Genomic DNA, 21,478 nt, shown 5'->3' with positions numbered 1-21,478 from the left:
TAAAATGGCATGTTTTCTATTTCGGGTGGGCAAAATATGTTCCCATGGGGGGAATATGGAAGATAAACTGAATGTTAGTATGCTGAAGTGATTGGAGTAAGACAAACCAAAAATAGCCTATTTTATTGCTAAATAAATCAAAGAAAATGGGAAAAATAATGGGAAAATAAGAAAAAATATGAGAATTGTTTGTGGATGTGTGGTAGTGGTAAAGCATGAGGTTTAGCCTCATTTTTCCCTATCTCTTTGTCAAAGTTTGTGATTTACCGCTTTCTATACATCAAAACGTGCTAAAATGAACCTCTACACCGGTGCAACGAAAGCAACAACTAAACGTAGGGGATTGGGAGGTTTGAATGATGTGAGTTGCGTGCTGATTCTTGCTGATTTTTTGATGCATTTCATGACATAGATTTTCGTGGTATGTTAATTAAGAGGGTAGTAGCACGAGTGTTATCTCAGTGCTATCCTTTCATCGATGCAATGGGTTAGAGAATAAGCATTAAAAGCCTGATTGTGCACTAAGCACGTTGCTGATTTGAAAATTATGTTTGAGCACTTTAGAATCATTCACTTTTGCATGTGCATGATGATCATGGTGTCAGAATAAGAAAAATCTGGATGCATAGCACATGTTTTCAATGACAATGACTACGTTGAGTGTGGAAAGGTATCCTAAGCTGTAGGATAGACGTTCGGTTCTTGGGGGATTATTGGGTGAGGAAGTATGGTATATCTCCTGGATTCGAAATGAAGAGTGGAGTTTGTTTGTCTATTTTATATATTGTGCAGCGTATCAAGGGGCTAATCCCTGTGATGTAGGAGAGCTGCATTGGGGCCGTGGTGTTTCTACTGAGAGGTTGCCTCCCATGTATGTGATTATCATGGCATTGCCAATGTGTATGGGTTCTCCCTCTGTGGAGTTTATAGAAAGGGAAAAGTTGGACTACAAAACTATAAAACTATGAACGCATAGATTAGGCTTTAGGACAGTTCGTCCTTTAGCAACAGATTGACGCTCCTGGTCCATGAGGCCATGAGGATGTGTTTGTCTGTTATGAACATGAGGTCCGGGCTAGTGCCCTTTGCCAGTGCCGGTCCATTTCAGGTCCCATCAGTGGTGCGTCTGTCGGGAGCTGCCAACAATGGTGGTTCTCGAATCTAGGGTTTTTAGGGACCAAAAAGTTGGTTTATGTCCTTTGACAAGGACTGTCAAGCCAAAATACAAAAAGCAGAACGTGCTGAGAGGGCTAGATGGCGGTTGGAGATTGTAAGTCGCTATTCTCCTCAAAGGAGTAGCCCGATACGCATAAGAGACAGTGGTCTTAGTAACCCAACTGCTGCACATAGTCCTTTAGGTGCAGGAGAAAGCGGTAGTTCTTCCTCTCTTCCACCAAGTCAACCCACTCCAAGTGGGGGTGCGATTCCATTAGTTCAAACTCCTATTGTTAATCCGATTGTCATCATGGCACAACCCATTGCAATTCCTGCAGGGACGCCGGATCTATCAGCTTTAGGAGTTCCTTTGCCCATTTTTAATGGGTTAGCCGAAGAAGATGCAGAGTTTCACATTTGTGAATTCCAAAGATTAATGTTTAATTACCGCATCCAAGATGAGGGACATCTTATGATGTTCTTTAATATGACATTAAAAGGAAGGGCTACAGTATGGTATCATAGCATAGAGACTGGAACCATAACCACAATCGACCAATTTTATGCAGCTTTTCGAGGAGAATATGCCCTAAAAGAGGTGGCCAATACTGGTTGTGTGTGTTGAATGTAACACACCAAGATCCCCATGAGAATGTGAAATCCTATGCCAAGAAGCTTAAGGAAGTGTTTCGTAAGTTATAAACTTACATTCCCATTCCGCTGGCTGCCCAATTGCAATACTTTTTCCATGGATTGGATTTCAATATTCAGGTACAATTGAGCAGTGTGGCTTTGGTTGATATAGATACCGCCATCATGCGGGCAGAAGGAGTAGAGTCACGATTACAAACGGTTTACTCCTCTTGAATAAACCTTAATGCGGGTTTAGTACCTGGAGGCAACTTACCATTGACAAATGGAAATCAAGGGATGCCTATGAATAACCCCAATGGGAGAGGAAGCGTGGTTCAAAATGTACCTTTGCTCCCAGCTCCTCCCAGTGTGACTATGCCTATGGCTAGTCAGTTGGCTCCACCAAATGTTGGAGGCCAAGTTTCGAACCCTAATGTTGTTCCTGTGAGTCAACAACCAATGCCCAATCAAATTGTTAGGCCAATGGAATGACGGATAGACGATCAAGGCTATGAGTCGAGTGCATCTAATGTCCTTGGTAAAGTTAAGGATATGATGAAGCACTACACTGACATGATTTCTGAACAATATCGGCAAATAGTTGTTGACATTAATTTCCTGAAGAAGCAGCAAAATCTGATAGGGAATCGACGCCCTGAAGAGGGTGGTCCCTCAAGATTCAGCTGTAAGTGGTGTGGTGGACAACATTTCCCTAGAAACTGTCCAAGTGTTAAATGTGATATTTGTAAAAAATCGGGCCATTTAGCCGCTACCTGTTGGAGTAAGATTAGTTCCCTCCAACAAGGGAGTAAACAGCCAGGTCTAGTTAATCATAGAACACAAGGTAATAACCTGCAACAAAATGATGGACCAAGACAAATACTGCAAAGGGGAAAGACCACTATAGAAGAGTTGCCACAAGGTAATGGAGTCAGCCTTATTGAGGCTGTATGCGTCAATGCCCCGCTGAAACCTCTAACCTACGAGTCGTGACAAGAAGCCAAAAGGCTAAAGAGGGTGATAGAGATAATGCAAAACCGGTTGAGGAAAACCCTAAGCAAGGGGATAAGGGGACGCAAGTCCTGAATCCTGGTGTGGAAGGTGGACCTCTAAGGCCTATTGACAGAAATTTCAATCCTAAGAAGGATGAGGAAGTGCCAAGAAAGAAGATAAGAGCTAAAAAAGAAGCACCAAAGCCGGTCCCAAGACCAAAAGAAAGGATGGTGTGGCGAGAAAAGAGAGCTTTGGCTACCTATCATGATTTCGATTTAGCAAGTTCTCTTTGCAAAGTCAAACCAGATGTAAACCTCTTATAGTTGATTAAATTATCTCCAGGAGTATGCAAGGAATTCAAGAAGATCCTGCGTATTGGGTATATTGTAGAACCTTTGGGCCTAGCACGAGTAGGGGAAGATTGGTTGGATCATGCTAAAAAGAATTGCCCTAGGGTTCCAGCACATGTGGATGGAATATTAGTGGAGCATACTATCATAGACACTGGGTCCTCCATCAATATCATGAGTTCAGAGTTGATGGAGAGGTTGGGTCTAGGCGTCCAAAAAGATAGCTCCACCCTTCTTAGAATGGCTAATGATAGTCTAAGGCAACCAGAAGGTTTCGTTACTAAAGTCCATGTTACAGTTGCAAGTTTAGAATGCTTCTTGGACTTTAGGGTGATAAGATTTGCAGGATGTCCTAGCTATCGTGTCTTGCTAGGTAGGCCTTGGATCTTACGAACAGACTATCAAGTCGATATACCTGCCGGTCGAGTGGTTCTAGGTAGAGGTGCTAATCAAGTAATAGTCAATGCTTACCCTGAGTCTCCTCAGAGTGAGAGAGCTCCTTTATCCTCTACTTAATTAGAAACAACAAATGATCCATTTGGTAGTGAGACATCATCCAGTGATGAGTCTAAAGAGGGGTCCACTATAGAGGATATTTATCAGATAACTCTAAATGAGCCGATAGAGCCGCAAGATAGGATAAGATATGCAGATGTGATTGAGTTGGACCTTGGCATGCCGAATGATTCGCGGCCAATTAAATTAGGTTTCATGCTCAGTTCAGCAGAAAGGAAGGACCATGTGTCCTTGATTCAAGAATTCCGCGGCATCTTTGCTTGGAGTTATGATAAGCTGAGAGGCATTCCTCCCAGCCTGGCTGTTCATACTATTCCTGTAAAAGAAGGCAGTCGTCCTGTGCGTCAGAAAGTAAGGCATATGCCTTTTTAATTGAGGGATGGGCTATTTGAGGAGTTACAGAAGTTAAGGAAAGTTGGTTTAATCTTCCTTGTACAGCATACGGAATGGTGTTCACCAATTGTTATCAGGAAGAAGAAAAACAACCAAATCCGACTATGTGTAGATTTTAGAGAGTTGAATAAGCAGACGGTTAAGGATTACTACCCATTGCCATTTATTGGCCATATTTTGGATCAATTAGCGAGTAGGGAAATATATTCGTTTATGGATTGCTTTGCAGGATATAACCAGATGGCAATTGCAGAAGATGACAAGTTGAAAACAACTTTTATCACTGTCTTTGGTACTTTTGTGTACCATGTGATGGCCTTTGGTTTGTGCAATGTGCCTAGATCATGGCAACGAACAGTAGACAATACCTTTGGTGACATCTCCCCAGACGAGTTGAAAGTATTTATTGATGAGCTGGGTGCAGCCACTGTAAGGGAAAGGATGTTGATTATCTTAAGAAAGTGCTTTGAGCACTGCAGGCAATTTTGTATCGCTCTTAATCCATAAAGGCGTAACTTTGGAGTGCCTTATGGGCTATTGCTAGGCCATCAATTTAGTAGGAATAGCAACTGACCCTGAAAAGATCAAGGTTATAGTCGCTATGAGTCCACCAAGCACTCCAAAAGAGGTACATAGCTTTCTTTCATCGATAGGGTACTATCAGAGGTTTATAAATGCCTTGGCAAAAAGGACGTTGCCATTAACGAACTTATTATCCTTTAGCTGTCTATTTGTATGGAGCGACCCTTGTAAGGTAGCTTTCAAGGATGTGAAACAGGAGCTAGTAAAAGCACCAATTTAAAAAGCACCTAAAAGAGGCGAGGTATTTTACATATTTTCAGCCACCATGCATAGTATCAGCTGTTGTTTAGCCCAAATCTGGGAGGGAAAGTGGTATCATCTGATAGCTTTTGCTAGTCGAAATTTGGGCATTTCAGAAATTAACTACACCTACATGGAGAAGTTGTGCCTTGTGATGGTCTTTGCGACTAAAAAATTTAGTCACTACATCCTCTATGAGAAGATAATGTTCTATACGAAGGCGAAAAGGCTTAGATTGATTATGAACAATCTACAGCCGCCTGATCGTTTGGCAAAGTGGTTAGTCACTTTGCAAGAGTTCGATTATGAGATTAAGAGTAAGCCACCGAGGTTGCAGGGGATTTTGGAATGCCTTGTGGATTTCGAGGAGCCGAAAGAGACTTTGGCTGAAGGAAGTGATATTGAAGAAATGTTTAAAATTGATACAGCTTCTATTCCATCTTGGTATGTTGCTATCACGCATTATCTATCAATGGGAGAGACTGGAGCTAGTTTATCAAAATCTGAAAAGAGGAAAATCAGACAACAGGCTTTGAAGTTTTCCTTGATTGCAGGAACACTATATCGGTAGGGTGTTTATGATATCTATCGCCGATGTGTGATGCCTGACGAGGTTCCTTTCATCATGGAAGAGTGCCATGACTCTGCGTGTGGAGAGCACTTCGCTAGACCGTTGACGGCACAAAAAGCTTTAAGAGCTAGATATTGGTGGTCGTCTATCTTTCAAGTTTCCTTTGAGTATGTTAAGAGATGTGATACCTATCAAAGGCATGACAGCAGAGAGAATAGGAAATGCCCTATCCTTCTATTTGAGAAGTGGGGAATTGACTTTGTGGGTCCTATCACCCCATCGTCTATTACCCAGAAGAGGTACATTATAGTAGCAACTTATTATTTCACAAAAAGGTCAGAAGCGTAGGCGACGAGAGAGGACAATGCAAAAGAGACTGCAAGTTTTCTTTTAGAGCAGATTATCTGTCATTTTGGTCCAGCAAAGGAACTAGTGTCGGACCATGGAACCCACTTTTTGAATAAAGTGATCAAAAGCCTGGCAAATCAAGCATAATAAAACGACCCCTTATAATCCGCAAGCCAATGGACAAGTCGAAAGTACTAATAAGCAGCTTGTGGATATCTTGTCTAAAATAGTCTCTGAGAAGAAACAAGACTGGGGCAGGAAGTTGTATGTGGCAGTATGGGCGTACAATACAATGTTCAAGCGAGCTACTGGCCATACTCCATTTAAATTAGTTTATGGGGAAGAGTGTGTGTTACCCCTCAAAATTGAGTTGCCAACCATACGGTTTGCAATTAACCACTCTTTGGGAGATGAGGATTGGCACTCTTTGAACGTTTCACGACCATAGCCTACCTGGATGAGCTAAAATTACAGAGCTTATTACACCAGGAGGTAGCTAAACATCGGATGAAGCAGTTGCACGACCTTAAAGCAAAGAAGTACACCTTTAAAAAAGGGCAATTAGTTCTATACTATGATGTGCATAGGGAGTTGTTTCCAAGGAAGCTGAAACCTAGATGGGATGGCCCCTACAAGATTGTTAGGATAGGGAAAAAAAGGTCTACGGCTCTACTAGCTGATTTGCAGGGAGTAGAATTTAAAAATAGGATTAATCTTAATAAGATTAAACCTTATTATTTCTAAGTATGCTAACGTAAAAAAATGCATTGTAGGTCCATGCTGGGGCTTATCTGAGACCTGCAAAAGAGCTTAAAGATGGTTGATGGGGCAGTTAATTCCTTATTTGGAGCACCCATATCTGGAGCAGAGATACCATCAGGGGAAACTTATCTGGTGGAGCAAAGGATACAAAGTGATTGAGCAAGAAGATGGAACCTTTGTGTGGGAGATCAAAGTCTTCTGCCATCACTACTTACGATTGTTGACAAGTATCCCTATTGAGTTTAATGAAGAAGGTGGGATGGAGCAGTCAGTTCACCCTCTAAACATGCTAAATTTTGACTATCATAATTACGATTAGAGGAGTTCGTGATGGCAGCCTGTGTAAACCCATTGTGGACGTACACATTATATTTTGATAGAGCGTCCAGGGGCCCTAATAAAAAAGGGAGTGTTGGAGTAGTAATCTGAGATCCCCGACGTAGAGTTATGATGAAGTTAGCTGCTTATCTTGGGGTAGGATTCACTAACAATATGGCAGAGTATAAAGCCTTGATTATGGGATTGCATATTGCCAAACAAGGTGGTATATATTTGGCGGTTGTTAGTAAAAGGGGATTCCCAGTTGATCCTGAATCAGCTAGATGGGACATACAGAGTGTGGAATCCCATCCTTTGTATGTATCATTGAACTGCGATGACCCTACTTGAGGAGTTTGAGAGCGTGTCTCTTCAGCTGATTCCACGTTACTGGAATCAGTTTGTGGATTCACTGGTAAATCTAGCTTATGAAGAAGACATTTTCTTCAACTGTGGTCCTAGTTTGGATATTGCTATCAGTAATGAGACGGGACCTAGTCACTTGTGGGGAATGTTATCAGAGCATGCGATATATGGTAGGTGATGGTTAATATGGGTGATGCAAAGAGTAGCCGAGACCAATCTATCGTTGTTATCCTGGACCCATAGGTTGATTAGACAACATGTTATGCGTACGCCTCTTGCTATATATGCAGGAGGGATGGGTCATAATCTTATGCATTTAGTTTAGGGCTGTGAGTCCTATTTTTCCTCCTTGAAAAGGAGCATACTATTGTATATATGTACTATTTTAGGGAGGGATGTGTAGGTGCTATTCTGTTTTATTTCTTTAGGCCAAGAGGGCAAGTTTTGCGAGGTCTTAAATGTTTTATTTCATTAGGCCAGGAGGGCCAGTTGTATGTTTAGTACAGGTGCAGTTAATGGTTTCTTGTTTTAGTTTTGTGCTAGATAGGTTATTCGAAGAAGAGCTTGGAAGGAGCCTTTGTCACGTGGAAGCTTCTTGTGGCCCTATCCAGGTGATATCTCTCCTTTTCGAGTACCGTGTTTTATGTTATATGTGTCTGTGTACTTGTAGGGGTTTCTCTTTTCTTGTTGGGGACCAGCATCCAAGGCATGAAGTCCTAGGTTTAGGTTAGGTCTATCTGAGGGAGGTCTGAGTAGTCGTTGCCTCCTATAAAGACATTGCCAAGCATCAAAAGACCTGTTTTAGAAGGCAGTCCTAGTGACCTTGTTCTGCTAGCCTGTTAGGCAGCCGTTCTAGGAGTTCTTGTTAGTTGTGAGGCAGTTAGAGAAGCCTGCCGAAGGAAAAATGATGATGATAGAGAAAACAAAACCCTGAATATCTTAAAGAAAATAGATATATACAAAGGTGTGTAAAAAGGGGTTCTAACCCCTATAAAAATAGAAAAGGAAAGGAAGGAAAATTTATAAGGGCCTTGGATCCCCCCCTAAAATTTTTCATGCAAAATGTGGAGAGAGAAGATGAAACATGGCTTGAAGAAGCATGACCTGTAGGCACCAATTTTTTCGCTCCATCCATGGAGATGGAGATTCCAGGCTAACAGCAGATGGAGATTCCAAGCTGAAAGCAACCCATCTAACTAACATGGGGGCTGAACTTCTCCTTCTTTGATGGTCTTATCACTGCCCTTCGCTCGTGGAATGATGGACTGAATGAAGAGATCTGATTCTAGTATTTCTCTCTCCTCCCTCTCTCTCTTCCCTATGGGTTGTTCATGTGTACCATCTTGATGAAGGAACCGGGGAAGGAGAATGAAGGAAGTGGTGATGGAAACTGATAGAGATGCTGAATATTGAAGTACAGCATTGGATTGAGAGCAATGGAGGCTCCGTCTGCTGATTATGCATGCATTCAAGGTGTCTCCGGTTACGTAAAAATACGGTATGACCATTTTTATGAAGAAAATGAAGGATTTTTTATAGTTTATGATGATAATTATGTTCTTATTGGATGAAAATTTGTTTGTGGTGCGCAGATCGGATGCTATATGCTCGCATAGTGAATGCCGAAAGGTCCCCAAGAACAAAAGAGCTCTACTTTTTGCACAAAACTCAAGGTAAAAAGCATACAGGACATGAACAAGAGACCAATTGGGTGCAATCTCCCCCCATGCCTTGTGTGAGCGCTCCACAAAGCATGTATTTTTATGTATTAATCATCTTCAAGCTCAAATAATAGCCCAAATTACAAAATAGCACGCTTTTGCCTTTTGAGTTTGCTTTAGCACAAAATAGAAATAAAGCTAATGGGCGGGCGCCCAAAGAGTCAGGCGTACCCAACACAATGTCCAAATACAAATATCATAATCGTGCGCCCATGCGCATAAAAAATAATAAATAAATATCCAACGCCTCAATAAATAGGCGCGACAAAATATAGGCGCCATGCCTAAGGTATGCGCCCATCAAAATATAAGTGATAACTCGAATACACGCTATCCTCCAATGCTTTCCTCCGCCACTGCTGCTATCTCTACACATCAACTGAAGCATTCACAATTGTTAGTAAAATAATACAATTAAATCGACAAAAGTGAATACTTAGCAGTCTTCAGCTACATAAATAAATTAGCTAGTTAGAAAGCAATCCTAACCTTAATTTATTACGAGTGCGCACTCTAAACTCATAAACGTTTATTAATTTAATATGTATTTTACGGAATCACCCGCTATGGAATCACCCATGTACACACTAAATTAATGAAACGCCCGAAAAGGATAGGCATCCCCATCAACTTCTCGTACAAAGAATCCACTTTGTGTATGAGCCCCGGTCAACAAAGTTTACGGAATCCACCATAAAACCTCATGGAATCCACCGTGAAATATGCCTCCTGGCATCATACCCCCGGGGTGGGATAGCAATTGTCCTCAATTGCTATTTGCTCAATGTGGAGCTAACAAAGTGGGGAAAGCATTTAAGTCTCTAGCGTGCATCCATTGGGCTTCCTCTACAGGATGGTTTTTAAACTTGACTAAATATCTAGAATATCTTCGGCCAGTTCTAGTAGTCATAAAGTCAGTAGAATAGCTTTAGGTTCAAGTATTTCAGTCTCTTCATCTAACAAAGGTGGGTTTTCATAAACAAGGTGTACAGGTAATTGGCCTCTAAAGGGTCGTAATAAACTAATGTGAAATGTGTTGTGAATTTTCCAATGAGGTGGTAATTCTAACTTGAATGCATTGTCATTGATTTTGTGAATGATCTTAAATGGTCCATAGAATCTAGGTGCTAATTTTACAACGTTGTATTTATCTACACTTTGTAATCTACGTTTTTCTATTCTCAACCAAACATAGTCATCAACTTTGAAATTCATTGCTTGTCTTTTCTTATTGTCTTGTTTGGTATATGATTGCTGGGCTTTGGCAATCATGTCTTTAACCTCATCAAAAATAGTAGCGTGCATAGTAGCAATATCATCAACACTCTGAATTCTATTTGATAAAGATGCAACAAGTGTAGACAATCTATAACCATAAATCACTTCAAACGGTGCTTTCTTTGTAGATGTGTGTGGTGTATTGTTATATGCAAACTGTAGTAAATGCAAATGTGTGTCCCATGTCTGTGGTTTAGAAATAGTGTAAGCACGTAAAAGATCTAAAATAGTACTGTTAGTGGCTTCTGTTTGTCCATTAGTTTCAGGATGAAATGTAGATGAGAAATCAATCTTTGTTCCTAGGTTAGCAAAAAAAGTAATCCAAAAGTTGTTACAAAATCTGGAATCGCGATCAGAAATAATAACTTTTGGTAATCCATGATTAGTGAAAACATTTTTCAAAAACAATTGTGCTGCCTGAGATGCAGTTAAATTTTTCTTACATGGAATGAAATATGCTTGTTTACTAAACCTATCTACTACAGTCCAAATCATGTCATGGTTAGCTTTAGTATTAGATAAACCAATAATAAAATCCATAGAAATCTGTTCCCATGGTTTGGATGGAATAGATAAAGGCATAAGTAAACCATACTGTTTACCATGATGTCTCTTAACTCTTTGACAAATCAAACATTCAGAAACAAAGTTAGATATATCAGTGTCCATATGTGGCCAATAAAAATCTTCAGTCAATATACGTAAAGTAGATATGATACCTCTATGACCTTGATATGGAGGACAATGAATCTCATGCAAAACAAAAGATCTGAATGGAGCTATAACACATAATCTCTTTTCATAAAACATGAATCCATCATTGTAAGATAGTGAATCAATAGGAATCCAGTTATTTCCAACTAATTTATTCCAAACAGCATGAAAAGTAATGTCCTGGTGATAAGTATCTTTCATAGGAGTTAGAGAATCAAATGATATAACAGAGATATTATGAATGGTCGGTCTTCTACTTAATGCATCGGCCCACTACATTTTCTTTACCTGGTTGATATTGAATAATTGGATGAAAACTCTGAATAAAAGCTGCCCATTTGATATGTCGGTCAGATATTTGAGGTTGACTAAGTAAATGTCTAATACTTTGTTGATCAGTCTTAATCATAAACTCAGAACCCATTAAGTAATGTTTCCATTGTCTTAAAGCTTATACCACAACTAATAATTCTTTATCATATGTGGAATATTTAAGTTCGGAGGGTTTCAGTTTACAACTAGAATAGGCTATGGGATGATTATCTTGCATAAATACGGCTCCTATTCCACATCCACTAGCATCAGTAACTACTAAAAAGAATGATCTATTGATGGACCTAAAAATGGGCCGGCACTGGCTCATGCACTAGCCGGGCCTCGTCACTACGCACAAGACAACCCCTCGGCCTCACGGCCAGGAGCGTCTATCAAAATCTCTGCCTTCCTAAACATTGCGTTTGTAATATGTTGTAGTCCAACTGATCCTAACCCAATATTACTCCTCAGAGGGAGTCCCTTGCACATAGCTAAAAGGCTCGAATCACATACACATGGGGTTCCTCCTACGGCTGAATGCCGTCAATCCTCTACGACTCTCCTACACCTTGGGGATTGGCCCCTCGATGTGTCGCTCAACATATAGACATTTCGCACAAAAGTCCACTCAAGGTACCATTTAATCGTATACAGGAATGTACCATTGTCCTTACTTCTCTTTTTCCTAGACCCCACGACTAGCCTATGGCTTGGGATGTCCTATCTCTCACTCAATGTGGGTCAATGTCCTAATAAAAACAATTGCTGTGCATCCAGGATTTCTGATACCTTTTAACATTTCCATGATTTATGCATCTTGTGGATGCCAAGTGCTTAAAAAATTATGAAATCAATATTGTGCACATGTGCAAAACCATTCTTTTAATGGTTTTCAACTACCGTTCTTATGCGGCGCTGCACAAACCTAGCACCAAGGGAACCCTCGTGCTACTAGGCTCTTATTTTATAATTATTATCCGTCCTAAATGCTATGCATAGAAATCAACAACTTTTCCATCATCTCACACGGCATTTATACATATTTCAACTACTCTACCCTTCCATCGATCAAATGTTGTGTTGTTGTATGGATTTATAGGGTATTTTGCCATCATTTTATATGTAAAAAGCGGGAAACACACACTAGAACAAGAAGGTGGGGTTGAACTGAGGCAAATCCTCATGCTTCAGTCCCCACAAACATTCACAAACATTGTTCTTAATTTTCATTAATTTTCCACACCCAAAATGTATTTTTCCCCTATTTTTAGTGATTTTTCTCTATTTTCCTTGTATTTTCCCTTATTTTTTGCATTATTTAATTACTGAAAATTCAAAATAGGTTATGGGCTGTGGCCCTTAATTCCTTCTTGCGGAAAAATGAAAGTTTAGTTGGTGTTCCTATTTACTTTTCCATTTTTATGCCAAAAAACCATCATTCCCCCTTGATTTTCCATGTTTTACGTGTTTCAATGTATTATTTTGAATCACAAGATGCATATTTTTTTGATTTTCTGATTATAACCAGCAAGAACTCATGGAAAACAGTCACATAAACAATTTTTAGCCCACAGGAACAACATTTTATCAATCAAAAACTATAAAATCTCAATTTTCCTTTGAAAATTTTGAATTACCGCTTATTTGCGTGTTTCGGGTTTCATGTCCATGGGTGCAAATCTGAAAATCAGCAGCACTTCATGCTCAGCATGATCACAAATCACCATTTCCAGCCCGTGGAGCAATCCGATCCATGCCGGACAAGCCTCCATCATTCTTTCTTCTTCCTTCTTCTTCCCACATGAACTCCCTCTTAGAGGAGAGAGAGGGAGGAGAGAGAAATACTGATTTTCTCTCTCCCTCTACAGGCTGCCATTCCCCGCATGGATTGAAGCGATACGGAGCGGATGTCGAATGTGGAAGCCTAGCATAATCCAATCTATGGCTTACTTGACAGAAGGAATCTCCATTTGAGAGGGGGGGGGGGGCGGGGGGGGGGGGGGGGGGGGGGGGGGGGGGGCGTTTTTTTCGGCGGCTGAAAACAGCCGCCGCCCCCCCTCCATGACGTTTTTTTTTTGGGGGGGGTGCCAAAGGTCACCCCCCTCTAATCACACCTTTTGGAATTTCCCCTTTGGCCCCTTTTTGGGCACCCCGGCCGGTTTTTGGGCCACTTCCTCATACGGACTCCGATTGACGTGCTGTAAATTTCTAGGCATCCCTCTCGGCATCCCGGACAGGCCTGCAGCTCCCACATCCTGTCCTGACTGACAGAAAAATTACTAAAAATTTGGAGGTGTCACTTGGGCGCCCGTCGACTACTTATGCTTAAAATCGTCCTAGATCGAGCCGCCACCTTTGACGGTGAATATTTTTCCCTCAAAATTCATAATTTTTAGCTATTTTTAAGCACTTCTTGGCACCAAAATTCTGCTCTTATCTATTAAAATCAGGTAGTTGTAATACAGGAGCATGGGTTAATGCATATTTCAATAAATCAAAGGATTTCTGTTGATTATCAGACCAATGATAAACAATACCTTCCTTTAAAAGTTTAGTCAAAGGCAAAGCAAGTAATGAAAAATTTCGCACAAATTTCCTGTAAAAACTAGCAAGACCTAGAAAAGAACGTAACTCATGCACATTTTTAGGTATAGGCTAGTTCAATATTGCTTCTATCTTCTTAGGGTCAACCTTAATACCATCTGATGACACAATATGACCTAGATATTCAATTTTTGTTTGAAAGAACTCGCTCTTTTTCGGATTAGCATATAATTGATTATCTTTCAACAACTTGAAAACCAAGGACAGATGTTCATAATGTTCTTTCTCATTTTTACTAAAGACCAAGATATCATCAAAGAATACAATAACACAATGCTGATATTTCAAAAATATACGATTCATCATTCTATTAAATGTAGCAGGTGCATTAGTCAATCCAAAAGGCATCACTAAAAAGTCATAATGACCAAATTGTGTTCTAAATACAATCTTGAATATGTCAGACTTATCTAATCTCACCTGATGATAACCAGATTTAAGATCTATTTTACCAAATATGGCAGAACCTTGTAGTTTATCCATAAGATCATCGACTCTAGGAATTGGATATCTATTCTTTACAGTAATTTTATTTAGAGCACGATAGTCAATGCACATATGATAAGTATTATTCTTCTTCTTTACCAACAAAACAGATGCACCAAATGGAGAACTACTAGGTCTAATCAATCCTCTATTTAGTAATTCCTCAACTTGATTTTGAATTTCTTTTTGCTCTATCTGGTTATGCCTATATGGTGCTTTACAAGGTGGTTGTGTACCAGGAATTAAATCTACTTTGTGGTCTTCAGGACGTGAAGGAGGTAATCCAGGTGGTAGATCTTTTGCAAAACAGTCTTTAAATTGTGCAAGGAATTCTTTATGCCCAGGGTGCATATGTTTTTCTTTAGCTTGCAGTTCATTCACCAAAATTAGATAAGATTTACTACTTTTGTGTAATGCACGTTTAGCTTGAGTATGAGAAAGCAGTGGAAAAGCATTAGATGCATGCATACCATACAATGTAATATGTTTTCCTTGAAAATGAATATTAATTGAATGCGTTGAATAATCTATATCAGGATTATGTTGATGTCGCCAAGGCATACCTAAAATAATATCGTTGGACTGTAATGGTACAACTAGGAAATTCCTTCTTTCAGTGTATTCACCAATTTGAATTTCTAAGTCATGCACCTCTTGTGTTCCATTATACCTTGTGCCTAAGAATGTTGTTTTAATACGATAATGCGTAGGAACAATTTGTAATTTCAATTCTTTCACTAACTTTGCATAAATAAAATCATGTGTACTACCATCATCATGCAAAATGATATTTTCTTTTCCATGCACTAAACATTTCATTGTCAACAAAGAATGTGGAGTTGGCATACCTGGTAAAGTATCCGAAGGAGTAGTAATGTCATCTTCATCTTCCGTAAAGTCAAGCATTTCTTCATGTTATTCATCTTCCATTGCTCCAAGATAGTTTATATGGACAGGTGGCTTCTTTGATTGGCAATTGGTTGCTAGATGTCCAGGTTGATGGCATTTGTAACACACTATAGGTTTGGCTTTAGATACATTGTTTGCAATGGCAGGAAGTCTAGGAATATTAGGATTTGGCTGTGAAGTTGGCTTAGGGTTTTGATTGGTATTCGATGGCAAAGCAGGTGGTTTTGTCCAAGACTTACGGAAAGATGATGAAGGAAATCGACCTTGATTGAATCTTCTAAAATTTGAATTGAATTCCTTAGTTCCATAGTTACCATTTGCTTGAAAATTGTTGTGGATGCTTGTCTCTTCCTCGAAGCTTGTCTTCAGTGTCATAAGCCAAAGAAATTGCATCTTCAAGAGTTGTAGGCTTGAACATATTGACTTCAGCGTAGTAATGTCCAAGTAATCCAGACATATACTTGCGCTTGTGAGTCGCTTCAGGTATGTCTTCAAGCATGCGTAACTGGAGTAATGCATTCCAAAAGCGCTTGGTGTACTGAGGAATAGGCTCACGATCTCTTTGCTGAAGAAGGTCCCATTGCTTTATGGCTTTTTCATGGAATTGTGGAGGAAGGAAATTCTGCATAAACTTCTTCTTGAAACTCTCCCAGGTAGTGGGACAATCTATGCTCTTACGAACCACAGTCCACCAAAGAGATACTCTATCCACTAAATGATTAGTGACACACTTGATTTTATCTTTTTCAACGTATGTTTCCTCATGAAAGTAATTATCAAACTGACTGATGAATGCAAGAACAGTTTTTCCATCTCGAGTGCCATTGAAAGTACGGAATTTGAAATTTCTTTTACTTATCTTTGTTTCTTTGCGGATGGTTGAGCTTCGAGAGCCATATCGATGGTACATCGGATAAGGTCTTCAGATTGTGGTTCCTCTTTGTCGGTAGTCGATATTTGTAAATTGGCCAATTGAACTTGCAATGCTTGCCGAGCTCGTCGTTCTTCGTCCAACTGCATCATAATTAAATCCAACTTTTGCTCCATCATAGGTTTGAGGAAGATCGCCTTCAGCCATCAAATCATCCATATTTTGTTATGTCATCCTTCAAAACTTTAAAAGACCTCACACTCTCAAAATCCAATTAGCGGGATGAGCATAGCTCAAGATCGGGTGTACAAGGCTTATATATTTGTGTGTGGCTTTCACAGTCTTCGTCTTTGGTATTTACGGGATTCGAAATCTTTGAAAATTCTGCATTTTGACCTTTAAAATGTGCTGAAACTAGTTCAGCAAATCTGCTTATGCGAACAATGCCTTCCAGGGAACAACTTTGCAGTTCGATACTTCTGCGCAGGAACAGTCCTTATAGGAGTTTTGAGCACAAGTCAGTTTTGACTTCAGGTTACTTGCCTGACTTCGGGAGTTGCAGAACTTATGAAACTTGCTATACTTTGAAGATTTAGAAGATTAGTTAGCTTAGTAGCTTTAGTGACTAAAGCTTATGAAATTTTTGAGTTGAGGACGCCAATATGCTGACGCCAAATTTGACGCCGCCAAACACGTCCTCTTGCCGCCGATTGACGATTTGATGCTTGAAGCTTTTTAAAGCTTCTAGCTAAGCTTTATAACTATTAAACTTAAGCTTTGAAGCTTAATGAAAGATATGGAAGTTACTCTTTTCTCTGTACAAAACGACTTGAAGAGAGGGATGTAGGAGTGGTCCTCTGCCGTTACAGGCCGGTCCTTCGCGATCAGAGGCTGTAAACAGAGGTTCTTGACCGCCAGGAATCCACCTGTATCAACCATTCGCGATGAGACTGACCATAGAGCTCAATCGTTCCAGGAGCTCCGCCTTCGCACAAGATGGGTAGCGATTGGAAGCTCTCGATCTCAGCTTCGCTCTGATACCACTAGTGCGCAGATCAGATGATGTATGCTAGCGTAGTGAATGCGAAAGGTCCCTAAGAACAAAAGAACTCTACTTTTTGCACAAAACTCAAGGTAAAAAGCATACACGACATGAACAAGAGACCAATTGGGTGCAATCTCCCCCCATGCCTTGTGTGAGCGCTCCACAAAGCATGTATTTTTATGTATTAATCATCTTCAAGTTCAAATAATAGCCCAAATTACAAAATAGCATGCTTTTGGCTTTTGAGTTTGCTTTAGCACAAAATAGAAATAAAGCTAATGGGCGGGCGCCCAAAGAGTCAGGCGTACCCAATACAATGTCCAAATACAAATATCATAATTGTGCGCCTATGCGCATAAAAAATAATAAATAAATATCCAACGCCTCAATAAATAGGTGTGACAAAATATAGGCGCCATGCCTAAGGTATGCGCCCATCAAAATATAAGTGATAACTCGAATACACGCTATCCTCCAATGCTTTCCTCCGCCACTGTTGCTATCTCTACACATCAACTGAAGCATTCACAATCGTTAGTAAAATAATACAATTAAACACAAAAGTGAATACCTAGCAGTCTTCAGCTACATAAATAAATCAACTGATTAGAAAGCAATCCTAACCTTCATTTATTACGAGTGCACACTCTAAACTCATAAACGTTTATTAATTTAATATGTATTTTGCGAAATCACCCGCTATGGAATCACCCATGTACACACTAAATTAATGAAATGCCCGAAAAGGATAGGCGTCCCCATCAACTTCTCGCACAAAGAATCCACTTGTGTATGAGCCCCAGTCAACAAAGTTTACGGAATCCACTGTAATACCTCAGGGAATCCACCGTGGCACGGAATCCACCGTGAAATATGCCTCCTGGCATCAGTTTGTGGACTTTTTGCATTATGATTAATTCTATGTATCAGAAAATTTTGGTTTTGCAATGATTTACATGCTTTATTTAATTCCCGTAAACCCGAAATGCGATTTTTAAGCGGTAAAATTGTAGTTTTTCCCTTTCGCGTGGGCAAAATATGTTCCCATGGGGGGAATATGGAAGATAAATTAAATGTTAGTATGCTGAAGTGATTGGAGTAAGAAAAACCAGAAAATAGCCTATTTTATTGCTAAAGAAATCAAAGAAAATGGAAAAAATAAGTGAAAAAATAGAAATACGTCTTGAAAAAATAAGAAAAAATATGAGAATTATTTGTGGATATGTGGTAGTGGTAAAGCATGAGGTTTAGCCTTAGTTTGCCCTATCTCTTTGTCAAAGTTTGTGATTTACCGCTTTCTATACATCAAAACATACTAAAATGAACCTCTACACCGGTGCAACGAAAGCAATACCTAAACGTAGGGGATTGGGAGATTTGAATGGTGTGAGTTGCCTGCTGATTGTTGCTAATTTTTTTATGCATTTCATGACATAGATTTTCGTGGTATGTTAATTAAGAGGATAGTAGCAGGAGTGTTATCTCGGTGCTATCCTTTCATCGATGCAATGGGTTAGAGAATAAGCATTAAAAGTTTGATTGTGCACTAAGCATGTTGCTGATTTGAAAATGATGTTTGAGAACTTTAGAATCATTCACTTTTGCATGTGCATGATGATCACGGTGTCAGAATAAGAAAAACCTGGATGCATAGCACCTGTTTTCAATGACAATGACTACGTTGAGTGTGAAAAGGCATCCTAAGCTATAGGATAGATGTTCAGTTCTTGGGGGATTATTTGGTGAGGAAGCATGGTATATCTCTTGGATTCGAAATGAAGAGTGGAGTTTGTTCATCTGTTTTATATGTTGTGCAGTGCATCAAGGGGCTAATCCCTGCTATGTAGGAGAGCTGCATTGGGGCCGCGGTGTTTATACCGAGAGGTTGCCTCCCATGTATGTGATTATTGTGGCATTGCCAATGTGTATGGGTTCTCCCTCTGTGGAGTTTATAGAAAGGTAAACGTTGGACTACAAAACTATAAAACTATAAACTCATAGATTAGGCTTTAGGACATATCTATGCATTTATAGAAATAACATGTCCTTTAGCAGCAGATTGATGCTCCTGGTCCGCGAGGCCATGAGGGTGTGTTTGTCTGTTATGAGCATGAGGTCCGGCTAGTGACATAGCCAATGCCGGTCCATTTCAGGTCCCATCATGGCATTTGGTCTATGCAATGTGCCTAGTTCTTGGCAACAAACTACCGATAAGACCTTTGGCGGCATTTTCCCTGAGAAGCTAAAGGTATTTATTGAGGATTTAGGGGCAGCCACTGTGAGAGAAAGGCAATTGATTATTTTACGAAAATGTTTTGAGCGATGCAGACAATTTTGCATAGCTCTCAATCCAAGGAAGTGCGTTTTTGGTATACCTTATGGGCTCATGCTGGGCCATGTAGTTAGCTCGGTAGGGATTGTGACAGATCTTGAAAAGATCAAAGCTATAGTCACCATGAGTCCGCCATGCGCCCCCAAAGAAGTCCACATCTTTCTGTCATCAGTTGGATATTATCAACAGTTCATAAATGCTTTGGCAAAAAGAACGTTGCCATTGACAAATCTTTTATCCTTCAACTGTTTGTTTTATGTGGAGTGACCCTTGTAAGGTGGCTTTTGAGGATGTAAAATAGGAACTCGCAAGAGCACCTATGCTGAAAGCATCAAAGTGGGGTGAAATTTTTTATATCTTTTCAGCAGCTACCATACATAGCATTAGTTGTTGTTTAGCGCAAATGTGGAAAGAGAAGTGGTATCACCCGATTGCTTTTGCCAGTCGAAAGCTAGGTGTATCCCCAAATTAATTATACTTATATGGAAAAGTTGTGCCTTGTGATGGTCTTTGACACTAAAAAGTTCAGGCACTACATCCTTTATGAGAAGGTTGACCTTTATATGAAGGAGGAAGGGCTGTGACTGCTCATGAATAAGCTACAACCACCCGACCATTTGGAAAAGTGGTTAATCACTTTGCAGGAGTTTAACTATGAGGTTAAGAGAAAGCCACCCAACTTGCAGGGTATCGTAGAGTGCCTTGTAGACTTTGGGGAGCCAAAGGAAGCCCTGGCTAAAGGCAGTGACTGGTACTCATTGTTCAAGATTGACACAGCATCTATTCCCTCCTGGTATGCGGCGATAATGCATTATTTGTCAATGGGAGAGACTAAAGCTGGTCTATCAAATCCAGAAAAGTGAAAGATCAAGCAGTAGGCTTTAAATTCACAGTAATCGTAGGCACGTTGTATCGGCAAGGGGTAGACGATATCTAGCATTGATGTGTAATGCCTGACAAGATCCCTTTCATCTTAGAAGAGTGCCATGGCTCTGCTTGTGGAGGTCATTTTGTTAGGCAACTAACTGTGCAAAAAGTCTTGAGGGTGGGATATTAGTGGTCGGCCATCTTCCAGGACGCATTTGAGTACGTTAAAAGATGCAACATCTGCTAATGACATGATAGCCGAGAGAATAGGAAGTGACCACTCACTCCTACTATGGCGATCCTTCCGTTTGAGAAGTGGGGGATCGACTTTGTGGGCCCTATTACTCTGTCATCCACTACACATAAAATATATATTATCATAGCAACTAATTATTTTGCTAAGTGGTCTGAAGGTCGATTTGGTCCACCAAAAGAAATAGTATCAGACTGGGGGGATGCATTTTCTGAAAAAAGTGATAAAAAGACTAACTGAGGCTTGGCACATCAAGCACAATAACACAACCCCCTATAAACCACAAGCCAATGGGCAGGTCGAGAGTACCAACAAGTAGCTTGTGGGCATTCTATCTAAGGTAGCATCAGAAAAGAAATGAGATTGGGACAAAAAGTTGTATGTGGCAGTGTGGGCATACAATATGACGTTCAAATGAGCTACTAGTCACACCCCATTCAAGTTAGTATATGGAGAGGAGTGCGTCCTATCTCTAGAGATCGAGTTGCCGACGATAAGATTTGCAATCAATCATTCTTTGGGTGACGAGGATGCCCTCTTAGAGCACTTTGCGACTCTGGCACATCTTGATGAGATTAAATTACAAAGCTTGCTACATTAGGAGAGGTGACCAAGTGTCGGATGAAGCAGCTCCATGACCTAAAAGCAAAGAAATACACTTTTAAGAAGGGGCAGCTAGTGTTGTACTATGATACGCATAGAGAATTATTTCCAGGAAAACTGGAGCCCAAATGGGACGGTCCTTATAGGATTGTCAGGATCGGAAAGAATAAATCCATAACATTATTGGCAGATCTTGAGGGTGTGGAGTTTAAGAATAAGGTTAATCTTAATAAGATCAAACCTTATTATTTTT

Source organism: Lygodium microphyllum, chromosome 15, assembly GCF_053477565.2.
Source record: "Lygodium microphyllum isolate KBCC chromosome 15, Lygodium_microphyllum_v1.1.10, whole genome shotgun sequence".
In the NCBI taxonomy this organism is placed as follows: Eukaryota; Viridiplantae; Streptophyta; class Polypodiopsida; order Schizaeales; family Lygodiaceae; genus Lygodium; species Lygodium microphyllum.
This window is presented reverse-complemented; position numbering follows the sequence as displayed.